This window comes from Sander lucioperca, chromosome 3 (genome assembly GCF_008315115.2).
Source record: "Sander lucioperca isolate FBNREF2018 chromosome 3, SLUC_FBN_1.2, whole genome shotgun sequence".
Classification (NCBI taxonomy): domain Eukaryota; kingdom Metazoa; phylum Chordata; class Actinopteri; order Perciformes; family Percidae; genus Sander; species Sander lucioperca.
Genome location: NC_050175.1, coordinates 26,159,171 through 26,178,502, shown reverse-complemented (window position 1 = coordinate 26,178,502; position 19,332 = coordinate 26,159,171). Strand labels below are relative to the sequence as shown.

General features: G+C 40.7%; 1 protein-coding gene across 2 annotated transcripts in view; it reads left to right on the top strand.

Annotated features, from left to right (window-relative positions):
- The first annotated feature begins 7,259 nt into the window (after nt 1-7,259).
- zfhx3 (zinc finger homeobox 3) overlaps nt 7,260-19,332 on the top strand; it is a 139,524-nt gene continuing 127,451 nt past the window's right edge. For both annotated transcript variants that reach the window (XM_031324122.2, XM_031324120.2), the window contains exon 1: nt 7,260-7,644. The gene's annotated coding sequence lies outside the window, so the exon portion shown is untranslated. The remainder of the gene's footprint in view (nt 7,645-19,332) is intronic.

The window sequence follows — 19,332 nt, the reverse complement described above, 5'->3', positions numbered from 1 at the left end:
TTGCCTGGAGTGGTCATATGGCTCTGATTTGGGATCCCTCTGTTTCAGTGAGCCTCTCCAAAGCACGTAAACGAGTCCCGCCTGTCTCTCACCGAGAGTCTGTGACAGCAGCTCTCAGGATTTCTCCATTATTCACTATCCCTGACCTGAAATATGTATTATCAGAAGGCCTGGTCTGTGCAGATCTTTCTTTCCAAATTGAGTTCAGTTAAGGCTGTATTTGCCTTAAAATAAATAAGAGCCAAATTAGACAATTTGGCATGGTAAGTTATTAAATTAAAATACTGTGGTTAAATTTCAGACATTTTAACCCTTGCCTTTATGTTGTTGTTTTTTGCCACTATTTATTCTGTGTGCTTGTGCATTTGATTGCAAAGTGTTTTTGCTATTTGTGAGCTTGGAATCTATTAAGATCTGACGCTACCAGCAGGCAAACTGCTAAGGCATCTTCTTTTGGAACATACAAGAAAAAAAATGCATAGACAAACAGAACCTTTTCATTTTAATTGTATTCACAATATCAATAAGTTTGAAGAAAAAAATCTCTTTGAAAATGATTTAATTACAAAAATGTATTATGAACTTTGAGTGGTGATGTGATAAGAGGCTTGGCAGGCTCACAGTTTGGTTTTGTTGTTTTTTTGTTGTGTGTTTGTTACATTGGTTTTAGGGACATTTGTACCTGTGCACCTCTGTAATAATAGGAATGACAATATTAACAATAATAACATGTCGAAATTAATATTTCTTCATTTTTATTTTCTGTTTTGAAATATGACACGCACACGCACGCACACACGCACACACACACACACACACACACACAGAGGAAGGAAGGAGTGAGAGAGAAAATGATTATTTATTTATTTATTTATTATTATTTTTATTTTTATTTTTTTGGGGCAGGTCTGGGGTGTGCTTCTATCCCAGCGGCCAGGATGAAATAATCTGGACCTTCAAGTAAAGTCAGCAAGCATCGGACATTTTGAATGTTCCACTACATTTTTTCAAATATTGACATACAGACAGATTTGCATTGATTATGTGTTAACACGACTATTTTTCTTAAATCCAAACGTCCAAACTGTTTTTGAATAATGCATAGGATCATTAATAAGGTAGTACTGGCAGGAAGAGTAAATGGATGAGAGAGAGAGAGAGAGAGAGAGAGAGAGAGAGAGAGAGAGAGAGAGAGAGAGAGAGAGAGAGAGAAAAATTGATATGCCTTCTTGTTTCTCATGTTAATGAGGCAGACTGACCAGACGGTCGCACGTCATTTTTTTTTATTTTTTACTCCAAACTCTAAAATCACAAAAGCAGCAGCAGAAAACGGTTTTTCACTTCAAACTGCTTTCAGAACTATGTCAGTTTTGCTCCAGTGTTGCTGGTTTACATACGATGTTAACATGCAGGCTTCAAAACAGTTTCCCATTTTCGTTAGAAATATTTGAATCTCAGGATGCAATGTTAAAATGTGTAAATAAATAAATAAATGAAAACAGGGAGATGATACATCGAATTTTGTCCAGGAGCATTTTAATATTAATATTGTATTTCAAGAGTATTTACTTTGAATAAAACATATACCAAAAATAAATTAAAAAGGAATTGCATGCAGCGATTGAGTCAAGAACTAGAAAAACAGAAGCCAAAACATTCCCATAACAAGACATACAGAACATCTGGAACAAAAAACAACAAAAACAAGCCAACAAACAAACTCCATCAACACACATGCGTTCAACATAATAGCATTTGAAAAACGTTTAAACAAAAATATCCACCAATATGAACAGTACAAGATTTAGTCATGTAAAACATTGAGGGCAGATTTCTGGGGATACATTTCTACATTTAAAAAACAAAACAAAAAAAACAGTTGAATGACGAATACCTGATTTGACATAACATGCTATAATAATACAGGGAAGACTAAACAGCAGCAATTACACACGTTACATTTCACTTTGATACAGAAGACTAAACACACAAAATGACACCACACTCGGTTGCAGGCTATCTACCTCAAGAACATTCTCCGTGTGACAAACATGATACAAAGATTAAAAAATGGAAACTACGAGTCCACAGACGGATTGGAATATTTTCAAATACTTATTTAGAAAATAAAGTCGAAGAAATAAAAATGCACATAAATAGGAGTTTCCTGTCCACCAGGGACATATGCTTTAAGCATGATGGTGGAAACCCATGTTTAAAACATTCTCCATCTACCGCCAGACAAATCATTACCACTCAAAAAAGTTACTCTGTAATTTAATATACACATTTTTATTGTAATACGATTTGTTGATTACGAGTATGGATATGTATATCAAGTGAGCTGATTTTTGCAGGATGCTCCGCTAATTTGGCCAAGTTCAAGTTTGATCTGTGTTAGGCTTTTGCTCCTTGTCACTCCCAAAACAAAAAAAAAGTCAAGTGGCTATTTAAAAACGATGGCAGTTTCGCACAGTGTATGCACTGCCGTTAATATTGACCAACTATATTTTGGCGAAATGTTTATCTGAAATGTTTTTGATTTCCGCCTTGGGTAGTCTGCATGTCTTTTGACCCCGCAATAACCCGACCATGTTGCTTTACATCATTCACACGCGAGGCAGTTTAATATATGATGTTAGACTGAAAGGCAAAGGTGCGCGTTTGCAAAGACCAGCTGGTCCGCAGGCGCCTGGCTCCTGTGAAGGAGTCGATGCGCTGCTTGATCCCAGTGGTCCGGCTGAACATAAGAGGGCGCTCCCATTGCACCTGGCTGCGCTGCCCTATCCACCCAGACACATGGAGAGCCGGACACCAGTCTCTCATATGCGCAGTGATGTAGCGGTAAACAGCGCAGCCTTAACTGTTTCATCCAGTCGAGGATCATAAAAAAAAACAAAGAACGACTGATATGAAAATATGTATAAATATATTTTCTTAAAATTCAAATTCCCCCCCCCCCCCCCAATAACAAGTTGTACCTTTTGTAAAATTACTTTGATCCTGTTGTGCTATTAATTTAAGTTATTTAAAAATGTTTTCAATGTGGATTATCATTATTTAACAAAAAAAATAGGCTGAAGTGAGAAGGGGTTTGCCCTCCAGAGGAAACAAGCGACCCTCCTAAAACTGCTATCAGCCCAGCTGAAAATCCAACCTACAGACGGCTACAAACAAGGTGTCTTTTCGTTAACCTCATCTCTAAAGTAATATATATATATATATATATATATATATATATATATATATATATATATATATATATATATTTTTTTTTTTTTTCATTTTAAAAATAAGTCCAGTGTTTTTTTGTTTTGTGTCCCACTTTGAGCTTCCAGTCCACCTACACTATGTTTTTATTTAGAAATATTTGTATAGCATAATCTCATCCAGATTGTTTCCTAAAGAATGTCGGATGCCCTTTTCATCTCTGTTTACCATAGCCTGAACATATGACTGACACCCTCCTTGTTAATATTGCAGCCTATAAGCATCTTAAATCCCCAAATCCTTCGGAATATAATGGTCGTTATCTCTTTATAAAGTTATATGACTTTTCTCGATTGCAGCTTTTATCTTTAAATGCTTTCCTCCCTGCTCATTTCCTCTGTTTCCCTTTGTGCTTTGTCTGGGATTGCGCACCATGCGTTCACGCACACACACACACACACACACACACACACACACACACACACACACACACACACACACACACACACACACAGTAGCTAATACATATGTAAAATAACATTAAGTGAATTTAATTTAATTTGAAGACATTCAAATAAATATTTCTAAAAGTTGACAAAAGTGCACATGGGTTTGCGAAATAAACCATCACAGAGCAACGGTAGAAAGGATTATGGGGCTTTGCCCTCTGTCTGAATACACTGTGTTGTTCCTTGCAGTTCTGGTGATGGTCAAGCCTTCCATGTGCCCCACATCTACGCAGCATTTTGCTTTTTAAGCTACTCTGCCTTTCTTTGTCATGTCCACGGGCCGTCATAGCCACAGGTTGTGTTGAATTTGCAATGCCACTCATCGATGTATGCCTATTGAGGCTGGCACGTGGACAGTTAGCCTTCCCACAGAGAGGCGCAATTGAACGCTGGTAACACAAAAGCTTCAGACCCTGACAGTTTCCCCCTTTTTTCTCCTTTTCAGTGATGCATAGGCCCTAAGAGCATCAAGGCCTCAGTCTGGCTGGTCTTCTTTTAATTTAGCCTACACCATACTCAACATGGCTGATGGAGTAATGTCAATCAGGCCTTTGCATACATTTGTACACTAAAGTTTGCATTGTCAGGCCTTAGGCGACTGAATGGCTCAAAACTGCCTCCTGCACACCTCAAATTACACCGGACTCTTTTATTATCTCGTAGCCCCTTTAACTCCTCTCGCACGCTATTTTCAACCTATTCATTTTTACAATCTCTCCTTCCCGAGAGAGCAGACACGCACAAATCCTCGAGATTCCTGCAGTCTACCTCTCACACTGCAAACATGTGAGCTGTTCGACGGGGCGATGCAGTTTTCTTGTTTTTTTAAGAAAGGCATGCCACACAGCAGATGCTACATTGCTTAAAACCAGGTAGCAGTGCCTGCCTCGGCTTATGGATGGCAAGTGCTGAGGAAATGCTGTGTTACAGCACACCATATATTCTAGCAGCAGTGAGGGGGAGGGGGCGGAGGTGGGAGTGGGGGGGTGGAGAGGGGGAGTTGGGTCTTGGTCATATAAGAAGTTTGATTTTCATAGACTCTTCTAAGGGATATATGCTATTGGATCTGTGGACACGCCACGTCCCATGGGGGTTTCATAACCTTTCTAACTTTTAAGTCAACGGCCTTTAGAAAATATAAAATATAGCCTTTATATTTCATCAGCCATCTTCACCACTATACATCACGGACTGCTTAACATATCAGTTGTGTGTAGTCTTAAATAAAATAAAAACCGGCATTAGATTTATTTATGCCGTGCATTTCTATCCAACACACGTCTGAAAAAATAAATATTCCAGCCCTTTTTAATAACCTAGTTATGGCTTACAGCTTGTTGTATTATGGTCACTTTAAGCTCTAGCATGTTTGGACAATGTTTGGATTCGAGTATATGTGCCGTTTAACTATTAACTATGTATCGGAATTCACTCCTATAGGCGCAGACTATCAAATCCGTATTGTTTCAATAAGCATAGCACGTCAGGTTATGTGATCAGTGAAAACTGCAACTTGCATTCAGTGGACCAGGACTCTATATGGAGCTGTTTGCACAGAAAGGGTGCGTACTGAGAGTGAGGGGTTGTCCATTTCCTCAGAGAATCAACAATAAAATTATCATAACAAAGAGCACCGAGAGACTCAAAGGTTGATTTTTGCAATACAGTCTTTTCATCCGGAGGAAACCAGAGGACATCAGTTACAGAGGCGAAGTGCTTTACGGAAAGATTATTAAGAAAAACAAACGAGAGAACCTCCACACATTTTATGTTGGTATTGATCATAAAGGCGTTCAGAAATTCCTAATCACTAAACATCAAAATGAGATGAGACACTGACCATCTGGACTCCTTGTCATAATATCAGAATAACTATCATACTATAATAACATAATGCAGACAGGCCGGAGCTGACCAAACGCCTTAATACAACTTTGTCACACATTTATAGTCTTATTATTATTATTTAAAAGAGCCTGCACGTATTGACAACGTGTTCCCAGCTGTTTTGTAATCGATGTCATGAAACGATAACCTGTTTCCCAGCATTCCTCTGTTTCACAACTAATCCTTTCACTGGTGTGATGGGTAAGAACTATAAACCTGTTAATATTTTTAAACACATAGTACAATTTCAATAAATTGTCACACCCATATAGGTACAACAGGGCTTCAACAAGCTTTTCTAAAAACGAGTTGGACTTGCTTTGCATACTATAGCCACTACAACGCAGCTCTCAAGAGTTTCCCAATTTAACTGGAAACATATTAAAACATTTGTGCTGTGAATGCCCTCACATCATTGAAACAATTAGTTTATTTTATATTACAATGGTGTTATAAAGTATTAACCTGAATTTGAACTTGGACTGATATTTTGAGCTGACAGTAACTGTAAAACCGACACGTCATCTCCGTCATACTTTCATCTGTGGCACATTTTATAAACCTGAATTTCACTTTTTAAAATGTAGTTATGATTCTTAATTGTATTCAAATTCATCCATGCATACACACTAATTGTGAGTTAATGAACACTGCTCTAAGTTTTATTAAAATGGTCTTTAGTCTTATCATTAAGCCTATCATCGTTAAATTAATATTTGTGTATGCCATCTAAACATAAACATATGCTACTGGGGTTACATGTGTACAGGTTGAATCACGTCAAGTTTATAGATTTGAAGAAAAAAAATGTATTGTCAACTACTGTCTGTGAGCAAGTGGTGTTTCTCTTAATGCTTAAAATATATATTTAACAATACAAATACAGTGTTAGCTCTGGTAATATCCAGGTGCCACTGTACTTACGATAAGCTCTGTTCATTGCAGATTACAATGGTACACCGAGCGAGGCAGCCTGCGTGTTGCTGTTACAGTAGGCTATATGGACTACACTTTTGCATACATGTAGAAATCGCTTTAAACGTGCTTTAATTTGTTTGGCAAGCCTTTGTTTTAGTTGTTTACAAACTCGATAGTTGTATACATATTTACAAGTATATGCTGAAGAATAGCATATGTCCAGTTTAGTCACTACAAACGCCGTAACTCAGTTATGTATTTTAATAAGTTGTTCAAACGTAGACTGCATGTGAACTGAAACAGCCCCGTGTGCAGCTTTGACACGACTAAAATGACAGTCTTAGGTTGAAAGAGACAGAATCAAATAAAGCGATTGCTTATGTAGGCTAATTTTAGTGGCAACAGTATATCTTTCATAAAAAAAAAAAAAGAAGGCAAAAACCGGGACAAAAACATTTGTAAAAGTCGAAAAAGAGCGGAGGAAAAGCTGTGCCTGTAGCGTCGGGCTTTGCCTGCTGCTGCTGCCTGCTCCAGTATTAACTTTCACTGTCTTCCGTCTAATCAAACTCTTACTTTCCGCTGTTCTTAATTCCATATTTTCAATTCCTGATCATTACTTTCCTCTTTTTTCTACTTGTATCTATCCATCTATCCCTCCCTCCCTCCCTCCTCTTTCTCCCTCCCTCCCTCTCTCTCCCTCTCTCTCTCCTTTGCTGAATCTTATTGATCCAGAAGGCGGCTAATTAGCCCTTCCCTTCGTGCCTGTGTAATGAAGCACATGCGCACTGAATTAATCACAGCCATTTTTTGCAGGAAACTAATTAGCAGGAATAAAGATCCAAAGAGTTTTTTCTTTTCAATCATCAGATCTCACTTTCACCTCTTCCTCGCTCCCTCTAACACAAGACTCATCGCCTGCTTTGCATCCAAATTATTTTTATATTGCCTTTAACAACTAATAAGGCTACTTCGGTTTTTTACACTCCGCAACAACAATGATCTTTCTTTTGCCACCCTAAGCGCAAACTGACCAAAAGGGGACTGCCTTGATGGGATCTTTAGCTAAATCATCTCAATACTGGATTAAAAAGCGAGGATCACAAAGCGGCAGCGAGAAATTGTAAGTTTCAACTTTGCGTTTGTCTCTTTTCCTCTCTGTGTTTCCACGATCCTATTCTTTTCGCTGTAGACTTATCTGAATCTCTTTTCCTATCTGTTCGTAGTTTACGTGTAGCGGAGCTGGCTATTCTCACATTGTGAAAAAATGACTGGCGACCACAAGTTCATTTCATGCAAGTAGTTTGGTTTATTCTCGATTTTATTCGTATCGTTACCTGTGTTTACATCAGCGTTCGTCCTCTCCTCCTCATGAATGGAAGATAAGAAATGGGCAAGACAGCGATCCTCTCCAAGCAGTTGACCGCGTAGAAAAACACGGTTTTAAAACAAATATGTGCATTTCGGTGGGATCGGGAAAAGGTATAGAGGGCTTATGGGTGTCAAGAAACGTGTTTTAAGGCACAGATGCGATAAGAAAGGGGGCTGTGTTGAGCGGACGAAGGGCAGCGGCAGCTCCACATTAGCGCAGCCCAGAAAAGGAGCTCCAAGTCCAGCCTGTGGGTCCGTGTGCGTCCGGCGAAAGGGAACTGGAATCTCTCGCTTTCTAATTTTGACAGATTTGACACTTGGCACATCCATGGGGTTTCAGCGCCGTCTTATGCTTATAAAATCCTCTTCTGGATAAACACATTTTTGTCCTTCTCCGACACGTCTCTCTCTGAAATGTGCAATCCCTCCGCCCTGTCTCAGTTCCTCTAGCTACACTTTTCCCCTTTACCCCACTTTGTCCATCTTTTTTTTTATTTTTCATCGCTGTTTGCCTCTTTTGAAGCGTTGTTTTTAAGTCGATTCTCGCTCATTCCCAGACGAAGTCACATGCAAATCGATCGACATGTGTGTACATGTGTGCGTGCGTGCGCGAAGGGGTTCGTGTTTGCGTGTGTGTGTGTTATGTGAATGTGGTGTGTTCAGATAAACGAAGCCCCGGGTCTCCTTCATGACAAGAGCGGATCAGCAGGACCTTGTACACGGACAGCCTGAGAGTCTGAGCTGCGTTTTAGAAAACAGACATGTGGTTGAGGAAAGACATAGACAGGCTGGATCTGCTGCCTCCAACTACTTGGCTACCGTATCTGACTTTCAGGAGAACATTTTTTCCCCGAGAAATGCTGAGCCGGAATGAAAACAAAACATTGCCATATTAGTCTGACCTTAAGCAAACTTATAGTATGGTCCAGGCTAAACCTATAGGTCACTGCATGCATTTAGTAGCCGCTTAGCCAGTTAACATTTGTAGGATATTTCGTTTTTAAAGTTGAACTACAGAATCTTCCACGCAGCCTACCTAAAATAGAATAGGCTGCTTTCTCGGAGGCGAACACAACGAGGCTTGTAAAGAGAGTCTATCTGCTAAATGGGCCTTTTCAACAAAAAATATATAGTTTATGACTAGGCTACATTGTTACCAACCTCACCGAAATATGGATCGTAACGGAAAAAATAGAGAAAACGGAAATGCAACTGTTATATTAACGTTTAGGTGTAGGCTAATTGCAAGCCGAAAATCTCCATAAATATGATCAAAAATAGTGGCTGCTTTTCGGATGGAGCTATGCAGTCAAAGGCTGCGAGAATTAGTCAGACTCGGATAATTTTCGCGACAGAGAGACGGGAAAAGAAAGAGGCAAAAGGGTTTTGCGAGCGAGCTGAGGTAAAGATAGGATAGGCTATGTGTGTACCATTGGGGGAAACAGAAAGGTGGGCGAGAAGCTGTGTGTGTGTGTGTGTGTGTGTGTGTGGGGGGGGGGGGCAGGCAGCAAGAAACAGGGGGAACAGGGGTCATGGAGTGAGTGCAAAGATAAAAAGGAATGAGAGGAAACCCCCGCACAAACAGCCAGGGATGATGGGGAGAGAGTGGGTCTTGCTGGTAGAAAGGGGTGATGGTAGTTGTTGGTATGTTCTGGGAGCCACACAAAGCACGTTGGGTTGTCAGCATCTGCAGGATTAAGACTTTGGCTTTAGTTTAGGATGGGAGAAACAAAATAGACTAGTAACAGGTTTTATAAAACAAAACGTTAAGGCTGTCATGGAGTGAGAGAAAGGCAAGGGGGGGGCTGTGGGTAGGAGTGTTGAGGGGGGTTGGGTGGAGGGGTCAAATAGCCATAGGCCATAGAGGAGGAATCAGGGGAAGAGGTCAGATAAACAGATACCTTCCTTTCAGACTGGAGAGGAGCAGACAGAAAGAGATTAGCACTAGGAGAAAGAGAGGAAACTGGTTGATTAATGTAAAACTGATAATATTCATATTTAGCTCTTTTTTGTATTGTTATGTAGTTTTTTACCCCAGTATTTTTGTATGTGTGTCTGCAACACTAAATTGTGTATGTTTCGATTCCAGTGATCAGAAACTCAAAGGTGTTGTAATGTGTAGGGCAGGTAGGCTGCTGTGCCAAAACTCGAGTGAGCTCCCTTCCTCCCCTGTCTGACAGTAACACTCCTCTTCCTCCTCCTCCTCCCTCTCGCTCCGTCTTCTGTTACAAAACAAAGACAGCAGAAATGTTTACTGTCATCTCACCTGTCTGATTGTTTCTGTCTTGCTTCATTGTCATATTTATGTTTAATTATAACAGTTCCTGGCAAAGGTATAGGAATGTCATTGGCTTTATTTCTATGTATTCTATTTCAAATATGTGTTTGTCAGACATTGTGTGTTCGGTGTAGCTAAATATATTATCTCATGCTCATCCCTTGCTGTAACATTGGAAGTATTGCCTTCATGAGAACTGTGAGCTGTTAAAGTGTCATCAGAGTGATGGTTTTACCATAGACAATATTTTAGTTGAAAATGGGCCATTTTGGACTCATCACTTGTGGTCAGAGATATTTCCTTCTTTTTTGTTAATATTTTTTCTCAAGGCTGAATTTTGAAATAGTTTTTCCCAAAAACATTTAAATATTAAGCCAATATCAATAAAAACATTTTTGGTGCAGTTAGGTTATTTACCATAGCTAAAGGAAAATGAGTAAACAGTATATTACTATGTTCAAAATAAGTAAAAAAAAAAAAATACTCCCATGCAGGTATTTCACCATTCTGATTGTTCTAATTAATATCATTAGATTTTCTTTTTTTATTCCGAATTGCTTTATATAGCATATCTTTGTGACACCAGGCAACTGTTTTAAACCATGGCTATAAAAATACAAAATTGTTAACATGTTATTTGACTGTGTTAGACATATAACAAAATCCTTTGTCTGTTAAGATCAAAATGATTCAAAAGTGCAATTTTGTTTATTTGTGACAGTGGTGCTGTGCAGTCAGTGATTGAACATGATTCTAGTTATACAATTAATCATGTAAGTGCATATGGTAGCATTGCTATCTCGTGTGGTGTTGTTGTGATTGTTATTCCTATCATGAAGAACATATTTGGTGTTGTAATGCTGTGATGTGATCACAGTTTTTAGTTGCCACTGAGCCTGCACAGCAACATACAGCTGTCTACTGTTTGCACTTGGTTATATTACCATATTCGATGACATGCACGTATATTCAGAGTATTCAGATGTCAGTTGACTGTGTGAACAGGAATTACAGGGAGCAGCAGTTGTCATGGGTGGGCTTGTTTCATGGTTTGGGGGTAACCCAGAGAAAGAGGAGACAGTGCCTCTGGCTGTCATAACCCCTTCTCCTCCTCTCACTGTGCCTCTCCCTCTCTCCTTCTCATTCTTAATGTGTCTCTGCATATCTCCCTCCTTAACTCCCACCTTTCCGTGGTTGGGCATGGGCTCCGTGGGGGAGCACGCTGCCATGTTATCGGCAGGAGAGAGCCCTCTTTGGGTCACTAGTAGGCTAAGGCCATACATGGGAGATTCAGCACATTTTAGGTTTGTTTGCCAGAGGTAGTCTGTGCATACAGAACACACAAATCCACCTAATTATGCCCTGTTAAGTAAAATATAGAATGTTTTGGTGTCGTTGAATGGATTTGTAAAAATAATGTATTATTATTATTATTATTATTATTATTATTATTATTATTATTATTATTATTGTTGTTATTGTGTATTTTAATAAATCAGTTATTCTAAATTAATTCATTTTTACTGCCTGTTTGCTTTATGAGAGGCAGAGAATTATAAATACAAAGGTACCTTGTGTCTTCACTGGAATCAATGAAGAATGTAAAGTGTCAACCATTAGCTATATGGACATACTGTATGTAGATGAGGGCGGTCAACACAGATGATAGCTTGAAATTGGATGTGTGGTTTTGAATATGCAATGTCGTGCAGCAAGGACCAATTGTTCCAGTTGTCCTGCAGCCGAGGCCAGTGTACATGTCATGCTGTCATAAAGGAGCAGGCAGGGGGGCGGGATCTCGGCTTAGCACAGGAGTGAGCGAGAAAGTGGGAAGGAAGAGTGGAAGATATGACTGTCATGCTCAGGTGTGTGTGTGTGTGTGTGTGTGTGTGTGTGTGTGTGTGTGTGTGTGTGTGTGTGTGTGTGCGTGTGCGTGTGTGTGTGTGTGTGTGTGATCCCAGCAGCTTCGAGTTTCCAAAAGGGCTCCTCTTCATCCACAGAAAGCACCCCTTTTCTCTAAAATTCCCCTCCTTGTCTTCTTTAGAGCTTTTCAGTCATCGTTTTATCTTTTAGAAGTGAAGTTGGCAAGAATTTTTTGTGGTTTGCTCTTTCACGATATGTTATCGTGTTAACTATCTTGGTTAAATCATTGTGGTAGACTAGATTTATGACTGAGAAGATGCACTTGTGTCTTTGCATGTTTGTGTGTACACAGCTGCATTCTGATTTGTGTGTATGCTGGCATTATGAAAATCTAATTTCTTTTGAATGTGCCACGTCAAGGCCCTGTAACACTTTTGTTTTTATGGTTATTCATTTTTATTAATTTTAAACTGTTTCCAAAAAATCTAAGCTGTGTTCAAATTCAGGAAAATCACAGCATACCTGTGTTGTGATAAAGCAACATTGTGCTGATTATCTGGCACTCATAAACGGAATGGAGATATGTGAAAAAGAAATACAAATCTGTTTCCATTCAGTAATATGTTTAAAGCAAAGTATGGTTTCTATTTGGGCTTTCTTTCCTTCACTGAAGGAAATAGAGGGGGGGGGGTTATAATGTTTGTGTGTGGATCTGCGTCCTTGACTAGAATCTCAATATTGCTTCTGTAATAAATGTACAATATCAGTTTTGTAGCAAACAAGGCAGTTTGTTAGATAGCTGTGTTGCACCAGTGACACATACTGTTGTATATCTGGGTATATCTGGGTTGCTGTATCAACTGTTAGCAGAGAACCTGTGTGGTGTGATGCATGCCTGTCTAGGTCTGGCAGTATCGTAAAAACCGTGTGTGTGTGTGTGTGTGTGTGTGTGTGTGTGTGTGTGTGTGTGTGTGTGTGTGTGTGTGTGTGTGTGTGTGTGTGTGTGTGGCATAGCGGCTACGACTGACTGTGTATGTATCCTATCTGGGGCAGCAGCAACTAGCTCTAGTGTTCAGGGATGGGAGGAACAACGATTTCGTGTCTGTATAGGCTACATATGCCTACACGCGGGCGAGGCAGGGATGACAGGGACCACTCCAAGTGCTGCAAAATTGAACTGAGCTGCACCCCAGCCCCCCATAAGCCCACCCCTCTCTTGGACCCTGGAGGCCAGCATTCCACCCTCCGCACTGGCGCTTATCATCACAAAGGACAGAATGCATAAAACATGGAGGACGCTTTGACAGAGGCGGCCCAGGTCGCCTTTCTCTCCCCACACTGAGCCCTGGAACAATACATGGGCCCCTCTGGCCTGTGACTCTGACGACACACACGCCGTCTTTTTATCCTCCCCTATTTCTTTGTCATCCTCTTCCTCTTCCTCTATGTTACTGTGCTCCGTGGAGTGATAACTGCCCTCGCATTGTTTATCTGTGTCTGTGAAATCTGCATTGTGTAACTGAAATGTGTGTGTGTGTGTGTGTGTGTGTGTGTGTGTGTGTGTGTGTGTGTGAAAATTTACAGTGCATCAGTTGCATAGCTTCTGCCTTTATGTTCCATATTATTTACTGTATTACATATTTAACAGAAAATATAATTTAAATTCCAAAAAAACACATCATGTACTCACCAATTGACACAGAGGTTAAATGTAAACAATTTAAATAATTGTATTCATAGGAAGAAATTACATTTTGTATAAAAGAAGACATGTTTGAATGTAGTCAGGTCGGTGTCATTTTTCCTTGTCACTAATTTACAGCCAGGTCACACGATGATGCAACATCACAGCTCGTATTGTACCACAATACTGTGTGTGTGTGTGTGTGTGTGTGTGTGTGTGTGTGTGTGTGTGTGTGTGTGTGTGTGTGTGTGTGTGTGTGTGTGTGTAATCAAGCTATCAGCTTCTCCACTTTTCTGTTGGTCAGGCTGGGGCTCGTTTGAAGGGCCAGATAAAGAGCTATGTGGAAGTGATATGAACATTATACTGCTCTAGACTCTAGAACTCCTTTTTTCCATGCTACTTATTCTCCTCTGCTACTCCCAAGACATGCTTAGTATTAACAATTGGGAGACAGACAGATTGATAATGTTCGACAATATTTTCTGATTTTATACAATTACATGTGTGCAGTGTTACTCAGTTTTGTTTTCCAAGTATGATGACATTTTACTTCTGTTTTCAGATCATGGTTAAAGCCCAGTTTTGGTTTTAGATTTAAGTCATTCTGATTTTGATTTCCTTTCTGTGTGTGCTCTGAATCCCCTCCACTCTGTGACAAACAGTAGTAATGTGCAGCTGAGAGGGTTTTAGTCTATATCTGTCTATACGTATGTCTGATAGCTGGGCTGTAGGAATGCACTGCTAGGATCTGCTGGACCCCAGCAGGTCTATGGCACTTCCTCTCTGTGTACCTCACAGCTTATCCTCCTCAGGATTATAGAGAGAAGAAAAGAAAAGAGCGATGGCAGGAGCACCCTTTCCCTCTCACACCCTCTTTCCCCATTTTTACAATTCACACACACACAAAAATCTCAACAAAAAGTGTAATTCACTTGCAAATGTGTAGTAGCCTGTCCATGTTCCCAGTGGAGGAGAGCCAGAGAGAGGAGAGGGAGGGGCAGAGATGGAAAGACACGCTGCAGTGCATTTCAGTGTGAGACAAGGCTGAGGTGAAGCTACCGACTGCTTCTTCCTGGTCAGGAAAAGCAACCGACTCCATCTGCCCATTGATAGATTCTTATGTGGTTTGTGTGCATGTATTGTTTTTTACTATGTAACTAAATGTATGTGTGTGTGTGTGCGTGCTGTCATACAGTATGTATATAATTTGCGACATGCTATTTGTCATTCCCTTAGATTCTCCTGAGGTGGCCTGGTGTTGTTCGCTCAGTACCCCAGGCGACTGAACTGCCAGTAGTGAAGGGGTTAAGAAGCAGGGATAGCCCTCTTTTGTCTCTGCGGCCCTCTTTGCCATTGTTGTGGTGGAATTGAGCTTGGTGCACCTCACTTGACCACAGCAAAGCAATAAAATGGCCTCTAAGTGCTGTAGCCTCCGTAGTCCTCTGATGTCAGCTCTCTTCCAGCTTCTGCCGCTATATTTTCCTTTTTTTTACTAAGCAGTGTACAGTTTGTGCACACATACAGTATACTGTACATTGTTATTTTCTTTCAGTGGTCATTACTCATGCTAGCTAGCCTTTTCATTATTTACTTATGTTGAGATTAAGCTCACATCTTTCTTTTTTGCATGTAAAGTCAAGTGCATGTAAATCACACTAAACTCCTGAAGATTTCTTTAGTTTATTTTGACCTGTGTTGGTGCTTTTCATGCAAACACAAAACACATATGATCAGAATATATAAAATTAGAATATAGATTGTGAAGGACCTATTAGCACCTGCAGCGTTATTAGCAGAGATAAAGTGCTAACTGTTCTCAAAAAGCACATTCAAAGATTGTACACATTCAAAAGTGTTCACTTTTTCACATTTTATATTTTTAATTAGCTATGAAGATGATTTTAAGTATTTATTAGAGCCTTACAGTCAGCAAAATAGTAACGGCATTCTGTTTTTCTATAGTGTGTGTGTGTGTGTGTGTGTGTGTGTGTGTGTGTGTGTGTGTGTGTGTGTGTGTGTGTGTGTGTGTGTGTGTGTGTGCCAGTAAACAGCTAGGCCGACCTGACCACCACCACCTCAAATAATCAAATCGAAGTCCCACTGTTAAAGCTGCTGTAATATGAGTTATTTGGCTATGCACATCTATATTATTTTATATTGTCTTTCAGTTGTGTTACTAGCAATAACGATACAGATAATGTACAAGATCTTTTTTTCTTTCTTCAGTTTGACAATGTATTATTATAATGCATAGTGTTGGTGGTATTGTGTTTGATTGCACAGATGATTGTTTATAGCGAAGTCCCACCTCTGCAGACATTGTAATTAAAAAGAAGATATACTGCATGTGCGTCTGTCGCCATCCCATCTCATCTCGTCAAATAAGCATCTAGCTGCTGCAGTGAGCATGTCAAAAGATTTATGAAAGATTTCTGATTGGCTGAATTATAATTGGCACTGTCCCGGGTGTAAACCATTTATACCAGGTGTCATACAGACCGCATTAAATGTTGCACCAAACTGCAATTAAACAAGCATTTCCTCAAAGCCACAATATTTCACCTCTACATTATTCTGCAGGGTGTCTCTGTCTTGTGTGCCTTTGCCTCACCCCTCTCTTCTCCTCACAAAACACGTGTGGTTTCCTCTCCGGGTCTCACTGTACCTAAAACAAATGCTTTTTCTCATTTTCCCTGTGTTAAATGAACAAACATAAGGACCCCGGTGCCTCATAATAAATTGATTAGAGAGAAGCAGACTCCCACACAGCAACATCGAAAACTAGAGATGTACACAGTGTGTGTGTGTGTGTGTGTGTGTGTGTGTGTGTGTGTGTGTGTGTGTGTGTGTGTTTAGCCTGAGGAGGACACATACTCTCCCTCACACACATACACAGCAACTAAAAATGTATATTTGTCCAGTTTAATGCCAGTTCTCTTCTGCTGGTCCTGATGTTCCCACCAATATGGCAGGCTATGCTCTATCCGCTGTTGCACCCAGTGGCGGATTTCTCATGACAGCGACAGTGCCGTGGCGTTTACATATTCAACGCGGAGCCCTCTGCGACTCTTTGGTTTTTTATTCTGATGTTCAGTGCCACAGAGCAGAGATTTGGTCTAGGCTGCAAGGGGTGGGGCAGGTCCCATGGGGCTGACACAGGGCTAGACGGCCGTGACAGGCTGGTGACCTCGGCTTTGTGACGTCATTTGCCTCGTCTGGTCACCATGGCATTCATTTTCCTTACTGTTTAATGAATGAAGATAGGGGCCCGGGCTAGTTTAGCTGCAGCTATTGGTGATGATCTGGTGAATTTGGAGACCTACTACTAACAGAAGAAAGCATTATGCCTATTTATAATGATGGCTTGAGTTTAAAACATTCCTTCTATCACCTGATCATCTGCTGTATGTCTGCAAGTCCGTCATACTGCACTTTAGGTTTAATAAAAAGACATTTTCTTCTCTTTTTCTAGCCGGCCAAAAACATTCAACTTTTCTGTTTTATTCAGGTTGTAACACATAGCAAGTGAGCATTGTTGTGTGAAGCAGTAAAACAAAACACCCTGACCACATATAGGAAGTCAGCCTGAGGTAAGAGCGAGGCTCAAAACGGATACTGACTGTTAGAACAGTTTTTCTCCTGCTTACATGCCAAGGGCCAATTCTTTGACAAGTAATGCTCTGCTTTTCCTCTCTTCTGCTACTCTTTTACTCTCCCTCAGAGCAATGTTTAAGCACTTTCTCCCCAGAGCCCTTCTGAATCATGTGCATTTGATAGAAATAAAAGTTAAAGCTATGAGGCAATAAAAATTGCCTCATAGATGAGGTATAATTTGGGCAGCATCTCCTCTCTAGTGTTGGACCTGCAACTCAGGCAAGGTGCGTATGTGTCAGGAGGAGGCGGCTATAAAATGGGCTCCTGTTATTGCCTGCTTTTTGTTGAAGCCAGGTGTTTCCTCGTGTTGGATCATGCCCTGATGGGGAACAACAGGCCACATGGCAGGTGAGAACCAGCCTTTTAATGCTAGAGGATAGCTTTTCATTCTGTGGTCTTCCTGTGACATGAGCAAAGCTCAGAAAAGTCTTGCAAGCAGAGTAGACTGTAGTAGTAAAATTGCACTCTGGGCTGAGGATTAACACAGGAAGTAGCCCTTGTGTGATGCAGGAGCTCTGTGGATGTACACTTACTCCCCTTGCAGCACCAGGAACAAGACAAGTGTGTTGATGACATAGCCTTTGTTTACACTAGAGAGAATATGGGTTTGGAGGAAGGAGAGAAAAGAGAGAGGCGGTGGTCAGTGCAGGGGGAGGGAAAGAGGGCACAGACACCAGTCTCATCACTTCCTTCCTTGCTATAGTTTGTAGTTGTTTTTTTTTCATGAATCGCCATTGTCAAATAACACTAGACAGAAGAGGAAGTGTAGAACAGAGGCACAGGTCCGATTAGATACATTTTAAATATCAACAATGCCTGAAAACTCTAAACTGTAATAAAATATAAAAGTGGTAGCATGTTTGTTTTATTATATGTACATGTAGTCTGCCTCAGTCTCTTATCTACCAGCTTGGTCTACCCTGGTACAACTACAACTCTTCTCTTTTTTGCTGCCAGACAGGGTACATTAAACAAGCCTGTATGTTTTGACCCTGATTAAGACAGAACACTCGTTTCTCACACTCTTTAGACCCCTGGCTTCCTCGGGACAGCTCTGTGCGTATTTATGAACATGTGCATATGCACATGGATGTGTGATCGTACATGGATATATCTGCGTGAGTTCTTTCTTGTCTTCCACATAGAATTTCTGTAAAACAAAACACCAGACACCTGCACCCTCTGTTTTGTTAAGTTCTGTGGTCAGGGCAAAAATGTACTTTCACATGACAGATGGCTGTGTGGGTCTTCGACAGGAAGCCCGCCATACTGTTTCACAATCTCTCTAGAAACAAGAACTGAGTACCCGTGCTATGGTGTGCTGTCCGCATTTTGTGTAATGGATGCCAGCTTGCCTGTAGTGGGTACAAGCACAAGGCGAAGGGAGGGGGTACCCCGACATAAGTGGACCCCTGAGACCTCCTGGAGGGGTAGAGGTGTGGCGAACGTCTGTTTTGGGCATGGCTTGTGTCAGCGTGTTTAGCGTTTGCCTCTGAGGGCATTTATATGCAAATGCTAAACAACCTATTGGGGTGGCTAATTGCAGCAAGGCCTTTGTGTGTGCCAAGCAGTGAGAAGCAGAGAGTTACTAGCACGCCAGGCCTGGACTTCCCCTGCTTGTTTACTCATTGTCTTTTCTTATTACCCCCTCATTGACACTCCCCCTTTGTGTGTCTGTGCCGTTTGTCTACATGCTGGCTCCTCCCCTTGTGGTGCTGGAGTTAATGTAGTAGATTAAAGAGGCAGCACTCTGGCCCTGTTTACTTCCTCTTTCATCTGGTGGCCCAGCTCTGCTTAGCCATTCCTCCTGTAGCTTTTGTCTAGCTACCACCCATTCAGGAATTATTAAGCCTCATAGTACTCTCTCTCTCTCTCTCCTACAACTAATGCTCTGCTAATTACTTTGGGTGATAAAAATGCATTTAGGTCAGGTTCTAATGCAATGCAAATTTATGAGCAGG